This window comes from Eriocheir sinensis, unplaced genomic scaffold (assembly GCF_024679095.1).
Source record: "Eriocheir sinensis breed Jianghai 21 unplaced genomic scaffold, ASM2467909v1 Scaffold1047, whole genome shotgun sequence".
Taxonomy (NCBI): Eukaryota; Metazoa; Arthropoda; class Malacostraca; order Decapoda; family Varunidae; genus Eriocheir; species Eriocheir sinensis.
In genome coordinates, this window is record NW_026110349.1 from 18,358 (window position 1) to 41,777 (window position 23,420).

The 23,420-nt window shown below is 37.7% G+C and overlaps 1 long non-coding RNA gene across 2 annotated transcripts; it reads right to left on the reverse strand.

The window, feature by feature from the left end:
• Positions 1-1,489: 1,489 nt before the first annotated feature.
• Positions 1,490-9,927, reverse strand: LOC126989085 (uncharacterized). 2 transcript variants are annotated; one of them, XR_007742860.1, is made up of 5 exons: positions 9,235-9,927; positions 7,804-7,886; positions 6,335-6,418; positions 3,384-3,444; positions 1,490-2,137 (listed from the first exon to the last, which is right to left on the reverse strand). It is a non-coding gene; the product is annotated as an uncharacterized LOC126989085 (long non-coding RNA). The 2 variants fall into 2 exon arrangements; XR_007742861.1 differs by lacking the exon at positions 9,235-9,927 and adding an exon at positions 8,943-9,030.
• Positions 9,928-23,420: the final 13,493 nt, after the last annotated feature.

The following is a 23,420-nucleotide window of genomic DNA, read 5'->3' on the forward strand; positions in this document are numbered from 1 at the left end:
CACCCGTACTGCACGCATGGGTGGGTAAAAGACATGTATATATATAACCGTACGTGTTTGAGGATAATCTCCCTCCATAGTCAGGATTCACACATGACTAGGTTACGTATGGTCATTGTTTAACACTTTCCAACTTTTTTCTAGTTATTTATTGAGGTACAGGGTGGGGCAAATCAAATGCCCGAGTTTTGAAAGGCGCGAGCAACGGCTGTAGTGATGATGGTAAGATGTGTGTGGTCTCGTTGCGACCAACAAACACCGCCGTTTTCAGAAGCAGCCATGCCTTGGTCGGGAGAACATCGCGGCTTTGCAGTGCGCACGTTTCTCGAAAATGGCCGTTCTGTCGTCGCCACTCAGCGCTCCTTCCGCCTGCACTTCAACATTCCACGTCATGGTCCCATCCCTGATGGCAAGGCAATCAGGCGTTGGATTGAAGCATTGGAAGAAACTGGTTCCACAAGAAGACCTAGGGGTAATGGAAGACCAAAAACGGTAAGAACGCCAGAAAATGTGGCCTTAGTTAAAGCAGCTGTGGAACAGTCACCAACACGCTCTGCCCGGAAGCATTCACTTGCATTGGCCATATCTAACCGATCTTTCAGGCGGATATTGCGTTACGATTTATCGTTCCATCCATACAAAATAATGATTGTTCAAGAATTGAAGCCTACTGACTTTGAAAATCGCAGGAATTGCTGCCAGGAAATGTTGAACCGCATCCCCGAACCGTCAACTTTTTTCAGCAGTGACGAGGCCCACTTCCACCTTTCTGGAAACGTGAATAAGCAAAATTATCGCTATTGGGCTGAAAACAACCCAAGAGAACTTCACCAGAGACCGCTCCATGCCCCTAAAGTTACTGTTTGGTGTGCAGTTTCCAAATTTGGGGTAATTGGGCCTTATTTCTTTGAGGAGGATGGAAGATCTGTCACCATCAACTCTGAACGTTATCTTGCGATGTTGGAAGACTTTTTTGAACCGAAATTGGAAGAATTAAGTGAGGAAACAAATTTGGGAGACATCTGGTTCCAACAAGATGGAGCAACAGCCCACACTGCTCAAGTTGTAATGGTCAAATTGCGACAGATGTTCCCGGCACGCCTGGTCTCTCGGAGGGGTGATGTCGAGTGGCCCCCACGCTCACCTGATTTGAGCATTTGCGACTTCTTCCTGTGGGGATATCTGAAGGAGAAAGTGTTCAGAAGTCGGCCACACAATTTGGAAGAACTGAAGATGCGAATTCGGGAGGAAATAGCGGCAATACCACTTGAGATGTGCCGAAGAGCAGCAGAAAACTTCAGACATCGCCTTCAACAGTGCATCGCTACAGATGGCCACCATCTTCCTGATGCCATCTTCAAAAAGTGATCACACAAACGGCATTGTATACTGATTCGAATAAAACAAAAAATAATTCTGTAAGTATTGTTTTACTTTTCCTAATAGCCTATCAAAACTCGGGCATTTGATTTGCCCCACCCTGTACAAGCCTAACAGAGGTGTCCCCATATAGGCCTGAACCCCTCTCTGATACCTGGCCTGTACTGCTGCTCTCAAATATGTCAAACTATATTTTTTAAGGTGAAGGGAGACAGCTCTAGCAGGGAACGGAACCTGACGGAACCTCCCTCGCTAGACGCCGATCCGACAGGCTTGTTAGGGGTCACCTGGAGCACTGGGCGGCAGCTTACAGAATGGGTTAGGTCGTTAGGATACTCAAGCCAGCAGTGTGGGTTAGTGAGCAGCAGAAATGAAATGCGTTCACATGCAAAAGCCATACGTGCTGTTATGGAAGCCAGAGAGAATTGTCATACGTAAGCAGGAGTAGCTGTTATGCGAAATTTTGCCGTAAGCAGCTGGAGTTGTCATGCAGAGAAGCCGTGGGATTAGTTACGAAGGAAGGCGCAGAATGTGTTGATAGGTACGAAAGCCAGAAGCAGAGAGAAGTGTAAATCCATGCGGGTTATGCGAGCAGGAGTTAGTATACAGAAGCCATGCCCTGTTACGACAGCAGACGCAGAACGGGGTGTTATGAATAGCAGAAGCAGAGTGAGTTGTTACAAGGGCATGCAGATGTTATGCCAGTCCCAGGAGTGCAGGAGTTGATACCCGGAGCAGCAGAGGTTGTCCTTGGTAGCTGAAATTAAAAGGTTTTGTTAATACTCCTAGTACGGAAGTGTTGTAAGTTATGGACAGCACCAGTAGTAGTAGTAGCTATTGCAGAAGGGGTTGTTAAGTTAAGACAAATCCCTACAGACATTATCATATTACCCCAACATAAATACCCTTCCATCCAGTATCTTAACCTTCAAATACATATCTCCAATACATAATTAAATCTATACACAAGCACCAGTAGGAGTTGTTGCAGGAGAGGTTGTTAGTTACGACACCCCCACTACAGACCTTTCCCCTACATAAATTCCCCTCCATTCAGTACTTTAACCTTGAAATAAATACCCCCAATACACAATATATACCCCAATACATTGAATGCACATACACATGCAACTCAGTAACACGCACATTTAAATCCATACCAAGTTCCTTATACGTACTGGGATAGGAAATACCTTATGAAGAAATAACCACAGACTTTGTATATAAATAACCCCAGTGCATAACATTCTTTCCCAACAAAACACCATTCTTAGGATATATATATATATAAAACACAGAAGATGAAAATCCCAAATACACATTTTAGTATACATGCAACTCAGTAACTCACACATAAATCCATACCCAAGTTTCTTATACGTGCTGGGATAGGAAATACCTTAACCTAAAGAAACACTAAAGGCTGTATATGTAAAATCATGCGTAGTACCTTATAAGAAATAACCCCGGCCCTTTACGTAAATACTCTCAGTGCATGACATTTCAATACATGCCAAGTAACTTTCTAACCCCGTACACATGCTGAAAGAGAGATTGTTGTTAATAGCCATAACACACTTCCATACTTATTGATATAGCCTTCATAGATAACATGCACCCTTTCACTACTTTCTGAGCCAGTACACAAGCTGAAAGAAAGAGGTTTTTGTTAATTAATAGCCATAGTAGAAAGGCTTTGTAGGAGGTACCCACAGCCACAGAACTTATAAGTAAAATCCTGAGTACAACCTTATAAGTAAAAAAAACACCACAGACCTTGTAAGTAAATCCCATAGCCATATACATACAAACATCCAAGTTCATACCATTTCAATACATGCATAATACAAATCATTTAAATATTTTCCTTGGCACATAAACTTCTGCCTATATTTACAAGTTAACCTTCTCCTCCCTCTTATCCTCTTTAATACATAGAATGACATATTTCCTCTACTCCATAAGCTTCTATATATTGATCTGCCTTTATGTATAGAACTCACATCCTCCTCTTCTTCTTCCTCCTTCTTCTCCTCCTCCTCCTTCTCCTCTGCACTGCTTGGCCTGTAAGAAGATGGGATTGTCAGATGTTTCCGACTCTAACATTAACTACTTGCAAAGGCTAAAAAAAGAGATCAATTTGGTTCTAATGAGTGCTTCTGTAGCACCATGTAATTCTGCATGTTTTCATATATAATACATGATGATTATGTTGAGTTTATGGCTGAAAGCTTGTTATATTCAATAGCGACATTTGAAATTTAGCGCGCGTGGCGATCTCGGATACGGTGCGGGGTGTTGTTTTGGCCCAGCCGTAGTGAGTTTCTTTATGTGCACCATGTAATTCTGCATGTTTTCATATATAATACATGATGATTATGTTGAGTTTATCATGTAATTCTGCATGTTTTCATATATAATACATGATGATTATGTTGAGTTTATGGCTGAAAGCTTGTTATATTCAATAGCGACATTTGAAATTTAGCGCTGTGGCTATCTCGTATACGGTGCGTGGTTTTGTTTTGGCCCAGCCGTAGTGAGTTTCTTTATGTGCACCATGTAATTCTGCATGTTTTCATATATAATACATGATGATTATGTTGAGTTTATGGCTGAAAGCTTGTTATATTCAATAGCGACATTTGAAATTTAGCGCGTGGCATCTCGGATACGGTGCGGGGTGTTGTTTTGGCCCAGCCGTAGTGAGTTTCTTTATGTGCACCATGTAATTCTGCATGTTTTCATATATAATACATGATGATTATGTTGAGTTTATGGCTGAAAGCTTGTTATATTCAATAGCGACATTTGAAATTTAGCGCATGGCGATCTCGGATACGGTGCGGGTGTTGTTTGGCCCAGCCGTAGTGAGTTTCTTTATGTGCACCATGTAATTCTGCATGTTTTCATATATAATACATGATGATTATGTTGAGTTTATGGCTGAAAGCTTGTTATATTCAATAGCGACATTTGAAATTTAGCGCGCGTGGCGATCTCGGATACAGCGCGGGGTGTTGTTTTGGCCCGGCCGTAGTGAGTTTCTCTATGTGCACCATTTAATTCTGCATGTTTTCATATATAATGCATGATCTCTCTCTCTCTCTCTCTCTCTCTTGCACGCATGCACACACACACACACATCTTTATTTTCTGGAAAAGAAGCAAAATGAAGTCTTATAAGCAGGCAAGAAAGACAATGAAAATCCTAATCCTTGAAGGTAGGACTTAATAGTTGTCTGAAATTTGGGGTTCAAGAAAATTAAGGGTTGACTGGAGATCCGGACGGCATGTGATGACCTTCAGTGTTTCGGTGCGAACCTACGTCCCTGGGCTAAACACACTTACCACCGACCCACTACTCATACAGTCGCCTCTCGATTAACATGAGTTTAAATAAAGCGTTTTTGACTTAACACAAGTTGATATTCAACCCTTTCTTTGCTAAACGCTCGCAGCGAGGGTTAGGCGTATTTGCTGGTGGTGCTAAACGCTCCCTGCGAGCTCCACCCGCACTCAAATCTCCCGTGTATGAGAGTGTTCCAACACTAATTCTCACAACACAGGATTCACTAAATTTGGTGGAAAATCATGTCAGCCCAGCGCGGAAAATCTATGGACGAGCAACTGGTGGATGTTGTTGTCCAATATAGCGACATTTTTGCATAGGTTCACATGACTGATATTTTGACCAAATAGTTGTAAATATTGCAGTTGGCAATACTGCCCTGCCAGCACCCCATCATCAAGAGATCTACAGTAGTTGCCTTGCGGCTGACCGTCGCGCATGTATAAATGTACGTCTTCACAGGCAACACCCCCTCAACGTGCCTGTACTTTCGCAGGAGGGGTTTACATTACTGAATCGTATAGATCTTGGCCTCCTCTTTCCAATGGTGGTTTTGTTTTGTAGCTGTGATGAATAGTTTTTGAGACACAGCGGTTAAAAGAGATTCCCTTCCCCCGCTGGGGTGCCCGAGCGCGCCTGAGGGGATAGTCTAACTGTGAGCACTTAGCAATGAAAGGGTTAAGTAGATACATTTGACTAATGCAATATGTTTGATTTAACTGTCTTTCTCCTCAGTCTGAAGCTAGCCAGCACTGTGAGTGGAACGTTTCTCTGGAATACATACACCGCATTTTGACCCCTACTATGGCACCCAGGCGTCCTTCCACCTCGTCCAGTGACATAAGAACATAGGAGTCTGCAAGAGGCCAGTAGGCCTGCACGAGGCAGCTCCTCTGAACCTTGGCTCCCGTGTATCTAACCCTACCTAATATCGCTGTCCATGACGCATCAACAAAGTGATGGTGGTGAGTGTTTTTGTTGTGTCAGTGACTTACAAATGTAATGTAGCAATTCTTTCTTTAGAAAACTTTAACTTAACCCGGTGGTGGCAGGGATCATGTTTCTTAATGGTCCCTCCAAGCAAAAAAAATGAGAAAAAATCACCCCTCACACAAACCATTTCATAATGTATATCAAAGCATTTGTGATCAGTTTATGCATCATCTATTTTTGGGGGGTTTATATCATGGCACAAATTTGGTCCGTCGCTGCTACAAGGTAAGGCCACAAATTTGGCCCGTCACTGCTACACGGTAAAGCCACAAATTTGGCCCGTCGCCGCTACACGGTAAAGCCACAAATTTGGCCCGTCACTGCTACACGGTAAAGCCACAAATTTGGCCCGTCACTGCTACACGGTAAAGCCACAAATTTGGCCCGTCACTGCTACACAGTAAGGCCACAAATTTGGCCCGTCACTGCTACACGGTAAAGCCACAAATTTGGCCCGTCGCAGCTACACGGTAAAGCCACAAATTTGGCCTGCCACTGCTACCGGGTTAGTAATAGAGGAAGCAGTTCAAGGGTAACTATGCATGAACACAACAAAGCCCACACAGCTATGGGCTTGTGTAACCATCAACAGTGGTATGCATTTCTTACCAATGTATGCCGGGAGGTCATGACGCAGGGCAGGGCGGGTCATCTCAGGCATGGAAGAGTCGGTCATTTAGGGGTTTCTGGAAACTATAACCTTATAAATAATAACAGGCATCATATATTTATTAGAAATGAACAGTCAGTGTCTCAAAATTGGTATGCAAAGCTAATATGCTACCTAACTACTACTCCCAAGGTTAGGTTAGAATTGTTTTGAATCATACAGTAAAGGGATGCAAGTCAAAGGCATAGCTAGGCACGATAACAGAAAACCTTATTCCCGATAACCGATAACTGATAATGAAAAACCTTAACGGCGATAACCGATATTCGTTAACTAGAGACACAAATATACGCGATAACCGATAACCGATATAAATCCACAATTCTGATACTAGCTAGCGATAAGTCCAATAGGCGAAAACGATACTATATTGATATTTCAGATAGAACAACATTGATGAATTCAAATTTTCGTTATCTGTAATTTAGGAAACTTACAAAACCTTAAAACCACACGTTGACACGTACATATGGACGTTAATACTAGAAATGCCTGAACCGGTGTTGTGTTATTTGGCGTCCCCACCGTCAAAAATTGTTTACAAACACTGGTCTCTCGTGAACGGTGCATGCTCAGACCAGCAAGCGTAGACCTGTACAGTCTCACAAAGCTTTTAAACCACAATTAAGAGTTGCTGGAAGGCTGAATCAAACATATAGTACAACTACCACCATCCTCACTGTTTCTAGAACGACACTCTGTACGAGTTGTATTTATATGTACAGAGTGTACGTCGTTCTAGAAACAGCAAGGATGGTGGTACTGTATGTTTGATTCAGCTTTCCAGCAGCTCTTAATGTGTTAAAAATACATTGTGAGACTGTACAGGTCTACACTTAATGGTCTGAGCATGCGCAGTTCACGAGAGACCAGTGTTTGTACACAAAAGCGCCAGCTTTTGAGGATGGGACACCAAATAACACAACACCGGGTGCCTTCAATACCATGACATGCTCACCAATGAATATGGAATATCAAATTTGAGGCAGTGAATAATCATTTTTGGGGCAAAGTTAAATGATTTTTCTCTATGATATATTGATTTTTGATTAGCATAAAAAAAATACCCAAGTGTATTAATTTTCATGACCTAAGTATGAAATCTCATCACCGAAGATATTTCATACCCCGAAGTTTTTTCATACAACACCGGGCCACGCATGCGCAGTAAGGAGACAACATTTTTTTTCTGAGAGGCGGAAAAAAAGTAGCGATTATCGCAAGTTTGGTTACAAAAGTAACGAGGATACCAATATATATTTAAATAAGTAGCGGATGGTTGATAATCCGATTTTGTTATCAGCGATAAAGTATCGTGATAACGCCCAGCTATGGTCAAAGGTATATATAACAACACACCCCACATAGCTATGGACTGGAATATCCATTAACAGCAGGCATTTCTTACCAATTTATGCCAGGGGGCGGGCAGGCCAGGAAGGTGGGGGCGGGGCGAGGTGTTAACGGGGCATCTCAAGCATGTAGTGGTTTCTGTAAAATACAAGGAATTACCAGACCTAAACCACTATTACACCAGCCCACTACACACCACAAAAAATGTCCACATATGCAAACTAACCCCCCCCCCCCCCCAACCCAGCAGGGGGCTTCGTGGTGCAGTGGTTAGCACACTCGGCTCACAAACGAGAGAGCTCGAGTTCGATTCATACGACAGCCTTCCACGCCCGTGCACACGTGGATACATGAGATTAGTGCAGGAAAGATGTATTTTACCCGTGAAAACAAAAAATGTTACGGGTTAGGTTTCTGCCCAAGCCCGCCACGAAAAATATATATGCTTATTTTCTCAAAAAGGAAGACACTAAAGATCACGCCCGTACACCCACGTCAGCCTTCCACCCCCGTGCACACGTGGATATATGAGAGTAGTGCAGGAAAGATGTATTTTAGCCGTGAAAACAAAAAATGTTACGGGTTAGGTTTCTGCCCAAGCCCGCCACGAAAAATATATATCCTTATTTTCTCAAAAAGGAAGCAACTTAAGATCACGCCCGTACGCCCATGTCAGTCTTCCACGCCTGTGCACACGTGGATATATGAGATTAGTGCAGGAAAGATGTATTTTAGCCGTGAAAACAAAAAATGTTACGGGCTAGGTTACTGTCCCAGCCCGCCACGAAAAATATATATCCTTATTTTCTCAAAAAGGAAGACACTTAAGATCACGCCCGTACGCCCACATCAGCCTTCCACGCTCGTGCACACGTGGATATATGAGACTAGTGCAGGAAAGATGTATTTTAGCCGTGAAGACGAAAAAAATATGTTACGGGCTAGGTTACTGTCCCAGCCCGCCACGAAAAATATATATCCTTATTTTCTCAAAAAGGAAGACACTTAAGATCACGCCCGTACGCCCACGTCAGCCTTCCACGCCCGTGCACACGTGGATATATGAGACCAGTGCAGGAAAGATGTATTTTAGCCGTGAAGACGAAAATTTTGTTACGAGGTGAATGTCAAACTGCCCCGCCCCGCCCCGCTCCGCCCGCCGAGAACATTTGAGCTTGTTTTCTGCAATATTACATCATCTACGCTAACGCCAGTGTAGGAAAGCCTTTCCCCATCGACAGTGAATGCGTGGGGCGTTGTGGCGACTCTTGCAAACGATAATTAGTGACACAACGTAAGAAAAACTGTCTGTACAGGGCTGGGCTCAGGTCCGGCGGCCCCCGATGACGCGGGTGTTAGAATCGCTCCTAACGGGGTAACTAACGCTGGCACACCTGACCTGGCACCTCACACACCTGCCGGCACACCTCTAAATTATGTTGTAATAGTCCACGCCCCCCAGTGGTCAGTATTTAGGCCACATTACCTGATATTGCACGAGGCAACTCGAAGCCGTTCGTCCATAATTAAGCAAACGTTTGTGTTTTTTCCAAGTCAATGAAAAAAATGCATAAACGTCCCTTATTTCTAAACGTACACCAATTCTGATACACCACTGGAATACAACAGAATAGACAACAGAATACATTAAAATACAACAGAATACAACAAAAAACAACGGAATAGAACATAATACATTAAAATACAACAGAATACAACAGAATACAACAAAAAACAACGGAATAGAACATAATACATTAAAATACAACAGAATACAACAGAATACAACAAAAAACAACGGAATAGAACATAATACATTAAAATACAACAGAATACAACAGAATAGAACAGAAAACAGCAGGAAACAACAGAAAACAACAGAAAAAACGGGAAACAACAGAAAAACAACAAGAAACAACAGGAAACAACAGAAAAACAACGGAATAGAACAGAATACATTAAAATACAACAGAATACAACAGAATAGAACAGAAAACAACAGGAAACAACAGAGAACAACAGAAAAAACAACAGAAAACAACGGGAAACAACAGAAAAACAACAAGAAACAACAGGAAACAACAGAAAAACAACAGGAAACAAAAGAAAAACAACAGGAAACAACAGAAAAACAAAAGAAAAGAACAGAAAACAACAGAAAAACAACAGAAAACATTAGAAAACAACAGAAAAATAACGGAAAACAACAGAAAAACAACAGAAAAATAACGGAAAACAACAGAAAAACAACAGAAAAGATTAGAAAACAACAGAAAAACAACAGAAAAATAACGGAAAACAACAGAAAAACAACAGAAAGCAAAAGAAAAACAACACAAAACAAAAGAAAACAACCGAAAACAACAGAAAAACAACATAAAACAAAAGAAAACAACAGAAAAACAACAGAAAGCAAAAGAAAAACAACAGAAAACATAAGAAAACAACAGAAAAACAAAGAGAATACAACAGAATACAACAGAATAAAAGAGAATACAACAGAATAAAAGATAATACAACAGAATACAACAGAATAAAAGAGAATACAACAGAAAAAAAGATAATACAACAGAATACAACAGAATAGAAGAGAACACAACAGAATACAACAGAATACAACAGAATAAAAGAGAATACAACAGAATAAAAGAGAATACAACAGAATACAACAGAATAAAAGAGAATACAACAGAATACAACAGAATAAAAGATAATACAACAGAATACAACAGAATAAAAGATAATACAACAGAATACAACAGAATACAACAGAATAAAAGAGAATACAACAGAATACAACAGAATAAAAGATAATACAACAGAATACAACAGAATAAAAGATAATACAACAGAATACAACAGAATAAAAGAGAATACAACAGAATACAACAGAATACAACAGAATAAAAGATAATACAACAGAATACAACAGAATACAACAGAATACAACAGAATAAAAGAGAATACAACAGAATACAACAGAATAAAAGAGAATACAACAGAATAAAAGAGAATACAACAGAATAAAAGAGAATACAACAGAATACAACAGAATAAAAGAGAATACAACAGAATACAACAGAATAAAAGAGAATACAACAGAATAAAAGAGAATACAACAGAATACAACAGAATAAAAGAGAATACAACAGAATAAAAGAGAATACAACAGAATACAACAGAATAAAAGAGAATACAACAGAATACAACAGAATAAAAGATAATACAACAGAATACAACAGAATAAAAGAGAATACAACAGAATACAACAGAATAAAAGAGAATACAACAGAATACAACAGAATAAAAGAGAATACAACAGAATACAACAGAATAAAAGAGAATACAACAGAATAAAAGATAATACAACAGAATACAACAGAATACAACAGAATAAAAGATAATACAACAGAATACAACAGAATAAAAGAGAATACAACAGAATACAACAGAATAAAAGAGAATACAACAGAATAAAAGAGAATACAACAGAATAAAAGAGAATACAACAGAATAAAAGAGAATACAACAGAATACAACAGAATAAAAGAGAATACAACAGAATACAACAGAATAAAAGAGAATACAACAGAATACAACAGAATAAAAGAGAATACAACAGAATACAACAGAATAAAAGAGAATACAACAGAATACAACAGAATAAAGAGAATACAACAGAATACAACAGAATAAAAGAGAATACAACAGAATAAAAGAGAATACAACAGAATACAACAGAATAAAAGAGAATACAACAGAATAAAAGAGAATACAACAGAATACAACAGAATAAAAGAGAATACAACAGAATACAACAGAATAAAAGAGAATACAACAGAATAAAAGAGAATACAACAGAATACAACAGAATAAAAGAGAATACAACAGAATACAACAGAATAAAAGAGAATACAACAGAATACAACAGAATAAAAGAGAATACAACAGAATAAAAGAGAATACAACAGAATACAACAGAATAAAAGAGAATACAACAGAATACAACAGAATAAAAGAGAATACAACAGAATACAACAGAATAAAAGAATACAACAGAATACAACAGAATAAAAGAGAATACAACAGAATACAACAGAATAAAAGAGAATACAACAGAATACAACAGAATAAAAGAGAATACAACAGAATAAAAGAGAATACAACAGAATACAACAGAATAAAAGAGAATACAACAGAATAAAAGAGAATACAACAGAATAAAAGATAATACAACAGAATACAACAGAATAAAAGAGAATACAACAGAATACAACAGAATAAAAGATAATACAACAGAATACAACAGAATAAAAGAGAATACAACAGAATACAACAGAATAAAAGAGAATACAACAGAATACAACAGAATAAAAGAGAATACAACAGAATACAACAGAATAAAAGAGAATACAACAGAATACAACAGAATAAAGAGAATACAACAGAATAAAAGATAATACAACAGAATACAACAGAATAAAAGAGAATACAACAGAATACAACAGAATAAAAGAGAATACAACAGAATACAACAGAATAAAAGAGAATACAACAGAATACAACAGAATAAAAGAGAATACAACAGAATACAAAAGAAAACAACAGAATAAAATAGTATACAACAGAATACAACAGATTAAAGAGAATACAACAGAATACAACAGAATAAAAGAGAATACAACAGAATAAAAGAGAATACAACAGAATACAACAGAATAAAAGAGAATACAACAGAATACAACAGAATAAAAGAGAATACAACAGAATACAACAGAATAAAAGAGAATACAACAGAATACAACAGAATACAACAGAATAAAAGAGAATACAACAGAATACAACAGAATAAAAGAGAATACAACAGAATACAACAGAATAAAAGAGAATACAACAGAATAAAAGAGAATACAACAGAATACAACAGAATAAAAGAGAATACAACAGAATAAAAGATAATACAACAGAATACAACAGAATAAAAGAGAATACAACAGAATACAAGAGAATACAACAGAATAAAAGAGAATACAACAGAATACAACAGAATAAAAGAGAATACAACAGAATACAACAGAATAAAAGAGAATACAACAGAATACAACAGAATAAAAGAGAATACAACAGAATACAACAGAATAAAAGATAATACAACAGAATACAACAGAATAAAAGAGAATACAACAGAATAAAAGAGAATACAACAGAATAAAAGATAATACAACAGAATACAACAGAATAAAAGAGAATACAACAGAATACAACAGAATACAACAGAATAAAAGAGAATACAACAGAATACAACAGAATAAAAGAGAATACAACAGAATACAACAGAATAAAAAGAGAATACAACAGAATACAACAGAATAAAAAGAATACAACAGAATAAAACAGAAAAAAAGAGAATACAACAGAATACAACAGAATAAAAGAGAATACAACAGAATACAACAGAATAAAAGAGAATACAACAGAATACAACAGAATAAAAGCGAATACAACAGAATAAAAGAGAATACAACAGAATACAACAGAATAAAAGTGAATACATATCATGAGTCCAGCACATGATCAGGCCGTGGTAATTACGAATTACACCTACTCCCATTAGCCCCCCCCCCATTACCGTTAACCCCCGCCCCTTTTAATTATCAGCACGCAATTTACTGACCCTATTTACCCTTATTCGCCACCGAACATGACCTAATTACGATTTCCACCTACTCCCAATGGCCCCCCATTACCATTAACCCCGCCTTTTTAATTATCACCACGCAATTTACTGACCCCATTTACCCATCATTCGACACCGAACATGACCTATTTTCGAGTTTCACTTGCACCCATTGGGCCCCCTCCATTACCATAAATCCCCACCCTTTATTTATCACCACGCAATTTACTGACCCCATTTACCCATTACTCGACACCGAACATGACGTAATTATGAATTCCACATACTCCCATTAGCCCCCCCATTACCATTAACCCCCGCCCCCTTTAATTATCACCACGCAATTTACTGTCCCCATCTACCCATTATTCGACACCGAACATGACCAAATTGCGAATTCCACCTACTCCCATTAGCCCCCTCCATTACTATCAACCCTGCCCCCTCTGATTATCACCATGCAATTTACTGACCCCATTAACCCAGTATTTGACACCTCACATGACCCATTTTAGAGTTTCACGTACTCCATTAGCCCCTCCATTAACATTAGCCCCACCCCTTTAATTATCACCACGCAATTTACTGACCCCATTTACCCATTATTCGACACCGAACATGACCAAATTACGAATTCCACCTACTCCCAATGAGCCCCCATTACCATTAACCCCGCCCCTTTAATTGTCACCACGCAATTTACTGACCCCATTTACCCATTATTCGACACCGAACATGACCAAATTACGAATTCCATCTACACCCAATGGCACCCCCATTACCATTCACCCCCGCCCCGTCTGATTATCACCACGCAATTTACTGACCCCATTTACCCAGTATTTGACACCTCACATGACCTATTTTCGAGTTTCACCTACTCACATTAGCCCCCCAATTACCATTAACCCCGCCCCTTTAATTATCACCACGCAATTTACTGACCCCATTATTCCAGTATTTGACACCTCACATGATCCATTTTCGAGTTTCACCTACACCCATTAGCCCCCCCTCCATTACCGTTAGCCCCCGCCCCCTTTAATTATCACCACGCAATTTACTGACCCCATTTACCCATTCTTCGACATCGAACATGACCTAATTACGAATTCCACCTACTCCCATTAGCCTTCCACGCCCGTGCACACGTGGGTACATGAGACTAGTGCAGGAAAGATCTATTTTAGCCGTGAAAACGAAAACTATGTTACGGGCTAAGTATCTGCCCCAAGCCCGCCATGAAAAATATATATCCTTATTTTCTCACAAAGGAAGACACTTAAGATCACGCCCGTACGCCCACGTCAGGGGCTTCCACATGCCGGGCAAGCCATCCATCACGGACATCAGATCGTGGTATGGCTTCATAAACCAGCTCGCCCCCTTCCTCGCCACCGCCGATCATGAACGCCTTCCGGGAGTTACTGAAGAAACCAACCGGAAGACACGTGTACTGGGACGACCAGCTTCAGTAGAAATTCCGCCAAGCCCAGGACACTATATGCCAGCTGGCCAAGGACGGTCTGACGTATTACGATAAAACCCGCCCCACCGCTGCCATCACCGACTGGAGCCGAGAGGGCATCGGATTCGTCATCCTCCAGCAGTACTGCAGTTGTGCATCGGCCTCCGCCCCATACTGCTGCTGACGTGACACTGAGGCAACAAGTGTACCAGGCGTGTGACTCAATCGGCAGTGTCGACGCCCTGAGGGCCATGTGTTGTGCTCACGAGGCCGCCCGTCGCGACACCACAGGTGGTGGAGGCCCGGGGCGGGAGGCTGCTCGTGCGGCTGGCACCGCGCAAAGTGAGGAGACCGAGTGCGAGGAAGAGTAGCTGTAATTTGAACTGAGCTATAAGATTAACAGTATTTATAACTGTTGGTGGAATTGAGGTTTTAAATCTAATAATTGTAATTCAGCTTAAGAGTTGTAAAAAGTAAACTAACTCATGTAAACAATATTCTCATGAGTAAATACACTCATCATATATATAAGGAAAAAAGTGCCCACCACCTCAGACAATTTGGTGGAAGACACTTAAAAATCCCTCCCTGACACTTACCCTGACGGTGGTAAGGGTATACAATATACATATTAGCGACGTTTCACAGGAGGTTTAATACATTATGTTAGTATCTTAATGTAGTGACACGACTTGCCTGATGGGCGAGCCTCGCATAACCCACTTAGCCAGGGGGGTACCTCTTTGGCCGACTGGTAAAGGTAGCTCTCCCGTTACGCTGGTCGCGGGTTCGATCCCGGCGCCGGCAAACCTTTCCTTGTCTGGATTAATTTCTCGTGTGTTTCGTTACACGCGGTTTGTCGTGGGAGTGTTGTGAAGAAAATTCTGGCATTTCATTAATACTAACTAACAGCTTACAGAATATTGAAAACTTCTGAAAAAAAAAAACCGAAAAATTTTATAACAGCCATTGTATTCTGGCAGAGACACAGGTCAGTCAGGTGTCATGTTAGGTCTTGTTCATTAGGTTAGGTTAGAATTAATTAACACTAAACTTCCTAGCGATCCGATCACACCTCGGACAATGTATTGCATCAGCGGCACGTTAGGTTTTATGAGGTAATAATTCTTGCTTTAAACAGAACCAGCTCATGGGTAATATATATGACAACAATAATGCCCACCTAGCTGTGTGCTGGATAACCATTAACAGTACTATGCATTACTTACCAACTGACGCAGGGGCAGGTCGTGACATGCGAGGCGGGGCAGGGCGGGGGGTCAGGGAGTGGACCTCCAGCATTGAAAAGTCACCCATTCAGCGCACGGTTTCTGTAAAATAGCAGCATCCCCATAATAAAGAGCATCATATACTGACCAAAGCAGAAATAAGTAGTACCAAGGAATCAAGGTACAAATGGAATACGAGAAATTTTCAGAGTAAATTCTCAGACGGGGTTAGATTAGGTTAGTTTTCTTTTTTTATTGACCCGGCGGTAGCAGCGAGGGATCATGTTTCGTAATGGTCCCTCTAAGCAAGAAAAATGAGAAAAAATCACCCCTCACACAGCTATGGGCTTGTGTAACCATCAACAGTGGTATGCATTTCTTACCAATGTATGCCGGAGGTCATGACGCAGGGCAGGGCGGGTCATCTCAGGCATGGAAGAGTCGGTCATTTAGGGGTTTCTGGAAACTATAACCTTATAAATAATAGCAGGCATCATATATTTATCAGAAATGAACAGTCAGTGTCTCAAAATTGGTATGCAAAGCTAATATGCTACCTAACTCCTACTCCCAAGGTTAGGTTAGAATTGTTTTGAATCTTACAGTACAGGGATGCAAGTCAAGGGTATTTATAACAACACACCCCACATAGCTATGGACTGGAATATCCATTAACAGCAGGCATTTCTTACCAATTTATGCCAGGGGGCGGGCAGGCCAGGAAGGTGGGGCAGGGCAGGGGCAGGTCAGGTCATCTCCGGCATGTAGTGGTTTCTGTAAAATACAAGGAATTACCAGACCTAAACCACTATTACACAAGCCCACTACACACCACAAAAAATGTACATATATGCAAACTAACCGCCCCCTCCCAACCCAGCAGGGGCTTCGTGGTGCAGTGGTTAGCACACTCGGCTCACAAACGAGAGAGCCCGAGTTCAATTCCCACGACAGCCTTCCACGCCCGTGCATACGTGGATACATGAGATTAGTGCAGGAAAGATGTATTTTAGCCGTGAAAAAGAAAAAATATGTTACGGGGTAGGTTACTGTCCCAGCCCGCCACGAAAAATATATATCCTTATTTTCTCAAAAAGGAAGACACTTAAGATCACGCCCGTACACCCACGTCAGCCTTCCACGCCCGTGCACACGTGGATATATGAGACCAGTGCAGGAAAGATGTATTTTAGCCGTGAAGACGAAAATTTTGTTACGAGGTGAATGTCAAACTGCCCCGCCCCGCTCCGCCCGCCGAGAACATTTGAGCTTGTTTTCTGCAATATTACATCATCTACGCTAACGGCAGTGTTGGAACGCCTTTCCCCATCTCCAGTGAATGCGTGGGGCGTTGTGGCGACTCTTGCAAACGATAATTAGTGACACAGCGTAAGAAAAACTGTCTGTACGGGGCTGGGCTCAGGTCCGGCGGGCCCCGATGACGCGGGTGTTAGAATCGCTCCTAACGGGGTAACTAACGCTGGCACACCTGACCTGGCACCTCACACACCTGCCGGCACACCTCTAAATTATGTTGTAATAGTCCACGCCCCCCAGTGGTCAGTATTTAGGCCACATTACCTGATATTGCACGAGGCAACTCGAAGCCGTTCGTCCATAATTAAGCAAACGTTTGTGTTTTTTCCAAGTCAATGAAAAAATGCATAAACGTTCCTTATTTCTAAACGTACACCAATTCTGATACACCACTGGAATACAACAGAATAGACAACAGAATACATTAAAATACAACAGAATACAACAAAAAACAACGGAATAGAACATAATACATTAAAATACAACAGAATACAACAAAAAACAACGGAATAGAACATAATACATTAAAATACAACAGAATACAACAGAATACAACAAAAAACAACGGAATAGAACATAATACATTAAAATACAACAGAATACAACAGAATAGAACAGAAAACAGCAGGAAACAACAGAAAACAACAGAAAAAACGGGAAACAACAGAAAAACAACAAGAAACAACAGAAAAACAACGGAATAGAACAGAATACATTAAAATACAACAGAATACAACAGAATAGAACAGAAAACAACAGGAAACAACAGAGAACAACAGAAAAAACAACAGAAAACAACGGGAAACAACAGAAAAACAACAAGAAACAACAGGAAACAACAGAAAAACAACAGGAAACAAAAGAAAAACAACAGGAAACAACAGAAAAACAAAAGAAAAGAACAGAAAACAACAGAAAAACAACAGAAAACATTAGAAAACAACAGAAAAACAACAGAAAAATAACGGAAAACAACAGAAAAACAACAGAAAAATAACGGAAAACAACAGAAAAACAACAGAAAAGATTAGAAAACAACAGAAAAACAACAGAAAAATAACGGAAAACAACAGAAAAACAACAGAAAGCAAAAGAAAAACAACACAAAACAAAAGAAAACAACAGAAAAACAACAGAAAATAACAGAAAAACAACATAAAACAAAAGAAAACAACAGAAAAACAACAGAAAGCAAAAGAAAAACAACAGAAAACATAAGAAAACAACAGAAAAACAAAGAGAATACAACAGAATACAACAGAATAAAAGAGAATACAACAGAATAAAAGATAATACAACAGAATACAACAGAATAAAAGAGAATACAACAGAAAAAAAGATAATACAACAGAATACAACAGAATAAAAGAGAATACAACAGAATACAACAGAATAAAAGAGAATACAACAGAATAAAAGAGAATACAACAGAATACAACAGAATAAAAGAGAATACAACAGAATACAACAGAATAAAAGATAATACAACAGAATACAACAGAATAAAAGATAATACAACAGAATACAACAGAATAAAAGAGAATACAACAGAATACAACAGAATAAAAGATAATACAACAGAATACAACAGAATAAAAGATAATACAACAGAATACAACAGAATAAAAGAGAATACAACAGAATACAACATAATAAGAGAATACAACAGAATACAACAGAATAAAAGAGAATACAACAGAATACAACAGAATACAACAGAATAAAAGAGAATACAACAGAATACAACAGAATAAAAGAGAATACAACAGAATACAACAGAATAAAAGAGAATACAACAGAATACAACAGAATAAAAGAGAATACAACAGAATAAAAGAGAATACAACAGAATAAAAGAGAATACAACAGAATACAACAGAATAAAAGAGAATACAACAGAATACAACAGAATAAACATAATACAACAGAATACAACAGAATAAAGAGAATACAACAGAATACAACAGATTAAAAGATAATACAACAGAATACAACAGAATACAACAGAATAAAAGAATACAACAGAATACAGAATAAAGAATACAACAGAATACAACAGAATAAAAGAGAATACAACAGAATACAACAGAATAATACAACAGAATACAACAGAATAAAGAGAATACAACAGAATACAACAGAATAAAAGATAATACAACAGAATACAACAGAATAAAAGAGAATAAAACAGAATACAACAGAATAAAAGAATACAACAGAATACAACAGAATAAAGAGAATACAACAGAATACAACAGAATAAAAGAATACAACAGAATACAACAGAATAAAAGAGAATACAACAGAATACAACAGAATAAAAGAGAATACAACCGAATAAAAGAGAATACAACAGAATACAACAGAATAAAGAGAATACAACAGAATAAAAGAGAATACAACAGAATACAACAGAATAAAAGAGAATACAACAGAATACAACAGAATAAAAGAGAATACAACAGAATACAACAGAATACAACAGAATAAAAGAGAATACAACAGAATACAACAGAATAAAAGAGAATACAACAGAATAAAAGAGAATACAACAGAATACAACAGAATAAAAGAGAATACAACAGAATACAACAGAATAAAAGAGAATACAACAGAATAAAAGATAATAAAACAGAATACAACAGAATACAACAGAATAAAAGAGAATACAACAGAATAAAAGAGAAAACAACAGAATACAACAGAATAAAAGAGAATACAACAGAATACAACAGAATAAAAGAGAATACAACAGAATAAAAGATAATACAACAGAATAAAAGAGAATACAACAGAATACAACAGAATAAAAGAGAATACAACAGAATACAACAGAATAAAAGAGAATACAACAGAATACAACAGAATAAAAGAGAATACAACAGAATACAACAGAATACAACAGAATACAACAGAATAAAAGAGAATACAACAGAATACAACAGAATAAAAGAGAATACAACAGAATACAACAGAATAAAAGAGAATACAACAGAATACAACAGAATAAAAGAGAATACAACAGAATACAACAGAATACAACAGAATAAAAGAGAATACAACAGAATAAAAGAGAATACAACAGAATACAACAGAATAAAAGAGAATACAACAGAATACAACAGAATAAAGAGAATACAACAGAATACAACAGAATAAAAGAGAATACAACAGAATAAAAAGAATACAACAGAATACAACAGAATACAACAGAATAAAAGAGAATACAACAGAATACAACAGAAAAGAGAATACAACAGAATACAACAGAATAAAAGAGAATACAACAGAATACAACAGAATAAAAGAGAATACAACAGAATACAACAGAATAAAAGAGAATACAACAGAATACAACAGAATAAAAGAGAATACAACAGAAAAAAAGAGAATACAACAGAATAAAAGAGAATACAACAGAATACAACAGAATAAAAGAGAATACAACAGAATAAAAGAGAATACAACAGAATACAACAGAATAAAAGAGAATACAACAGAATACAACAGAATAAAAGAGAATACAACAGAATACAACAGAATAAAAGAGAATACAACAGAATACAACAGAATAAAAGAGAATACAACAGAATACAACAGAATAAAAGAGAATACAACAGAATACAACAGAATAAAAGAGAATACAACAGAATACAACAGAATAAAAGAGAATACAACAGAATACAACAGAATAAAAGAGAATACAACAGAATACAACAGAATAAAAGAGAATACAACAGAATACAACAGAATAAAAGAGAATACAACAGAATACAACAGAATAAAAGAGAATACAACAGAATACAACAGAATAAAAGAGAATACAACAGAATACAACAGAATACAACAGAAAAAAAGAGAATACAACAGAATACAACAGAATAAAAGAGAATACAACAGAATACAACAGAATACAACAGAATAAAAGAGAATACAACAGAATACAGAATAAAGAATACAACAGAATACAACAGAATAAAAAGAGAATACAACAGAATAAAAGAGAATACAACAGAATAAACAGAATCCAACAGAAGTAAAGACAATACAACAGAATACAACAGAATAAAAGAGAATACAACAGAATACAACAGAATAAGAGAATACAACAGAATAAAAGAGAATACAACAGAATACAACAGAATACAACAGAATACAACAGAATAAAAGAGAATACAACAGAATACAACAGAATAAAAGATAATACAACAGAATACAACAGAATAAAGAGAACAGAATACAACAGAATAAAAGAGAATACAACAGAATACAACAGAATAAAAGAGAATACAACAGAATACAACAGAATACAACAGAATAAAAGAGAATACAACAGAATAAAAGAGAATACAACAGAATACAACAGAATAAAAGAGAATACAACAGAATACAACAGAATAAAAGAGAATACAACAGAATACAACAGAATAAAAGAGAATACAACAGAATAAAAGAGAATACAACAGAATACAACAGAATACAACAGAATAAAAGAGAATACAACAGAATACAACAGAATAAAAGAGAATACAACAGAATACAACAGAATAAAAGAGAATACAACAGAATACAACAGAATAAAAGAGAATACAACAGAATACAACAGAATACAACAGAATAAAAGAGAATACAACAGAATACAACAGAATAAAAGAGAATACAACAGAATACAACAGAATAAAAGAGAATACAACAGAATACAACAGAATACGACAGAATACAACAGAATAAAAGAGAATACAACAGAATACAACAGAATAAAAGAGAATACAACAGAATACAACAGAAAAAAAGAGAATACAACAGAATACAACAGAATAAAAGATAATACAACAGAATACAACAGAATAAAAGAGAATACAACAGAATACAACAGAATACAACAGAATACAACAGAATAAAAGAATAAAAGAGAATACAACAGAATACAACAGAATGAAAGAGAATACAACAGAATACAACAGAATAAAAGAGAATACAACAGAATACAACAGAATACAACAGAATAAAAGAGAATACAACAGAATACAACAGAAAAGAGAATACAACAGAATACAACAGAATAAAAAAGAATACAACAGAATAAAAGAGAATACAACAGAATACAACAGAATAAAAGAGAATACAACAGAATAAAAGAGAATACAACAGAATACAACATAATAAAACAGAATAAAAGATAATACAACAGAATACAACAGAATAAAAGATAATACAACAGAATACAACAGAATAAAAGAGAATACAACAGAATACAACAGAATAAAAGAGAATACAACAGAATACAACAGAATAAAAGAGAATACAACAGAATAAAAGAGAATACAACAGAATACAACAGAATAAAAGAGAATACAACAGAATACAACAGAATAAAAGAGTCCAGCACATGATCAGGCCATGGTGAACTCATACCACGAGTCTAGCACATGATCGGGCCATGGTGAATCCATATCACGAGTCTAGTACATGATCAGGCCTTGGTGAATACATATCATGAGTCTAGCACATGATCAGGCCGTGGTAATTACGAATTACACCTACTCCCATTAGCCCCCATTACCGTTAACCCCGCCCTTTTAATTATCAGCACGCAATTTACTGACCCTATTTACCCTTATTCGCCACCGAACATGACCTAATTACGATTTCCACCTACTCCCAATGGCCCCCCATTACCATTAACCCCGCCTTTTTAATTATCACCACGCAATTTACTGACCCCATTTACCCATCATTCGACACCGAACATGACCTATTTTCGAGTTTCACTTGCACCCATTGGGCCCCCCTCCATTACCATAAATCCCCGCACCCTTTAATTATCACCACGCAATTTACTGACCCCATTTACCCATTACTCGACACCGAACATGACGTAATTATGAATTCCACATACTCCCATTAGCCCCCATATTACCATTAACCCCCGCCCCCTTTAATTATCACCACGCAATTTACTGTCCCCATCTACCCATTAT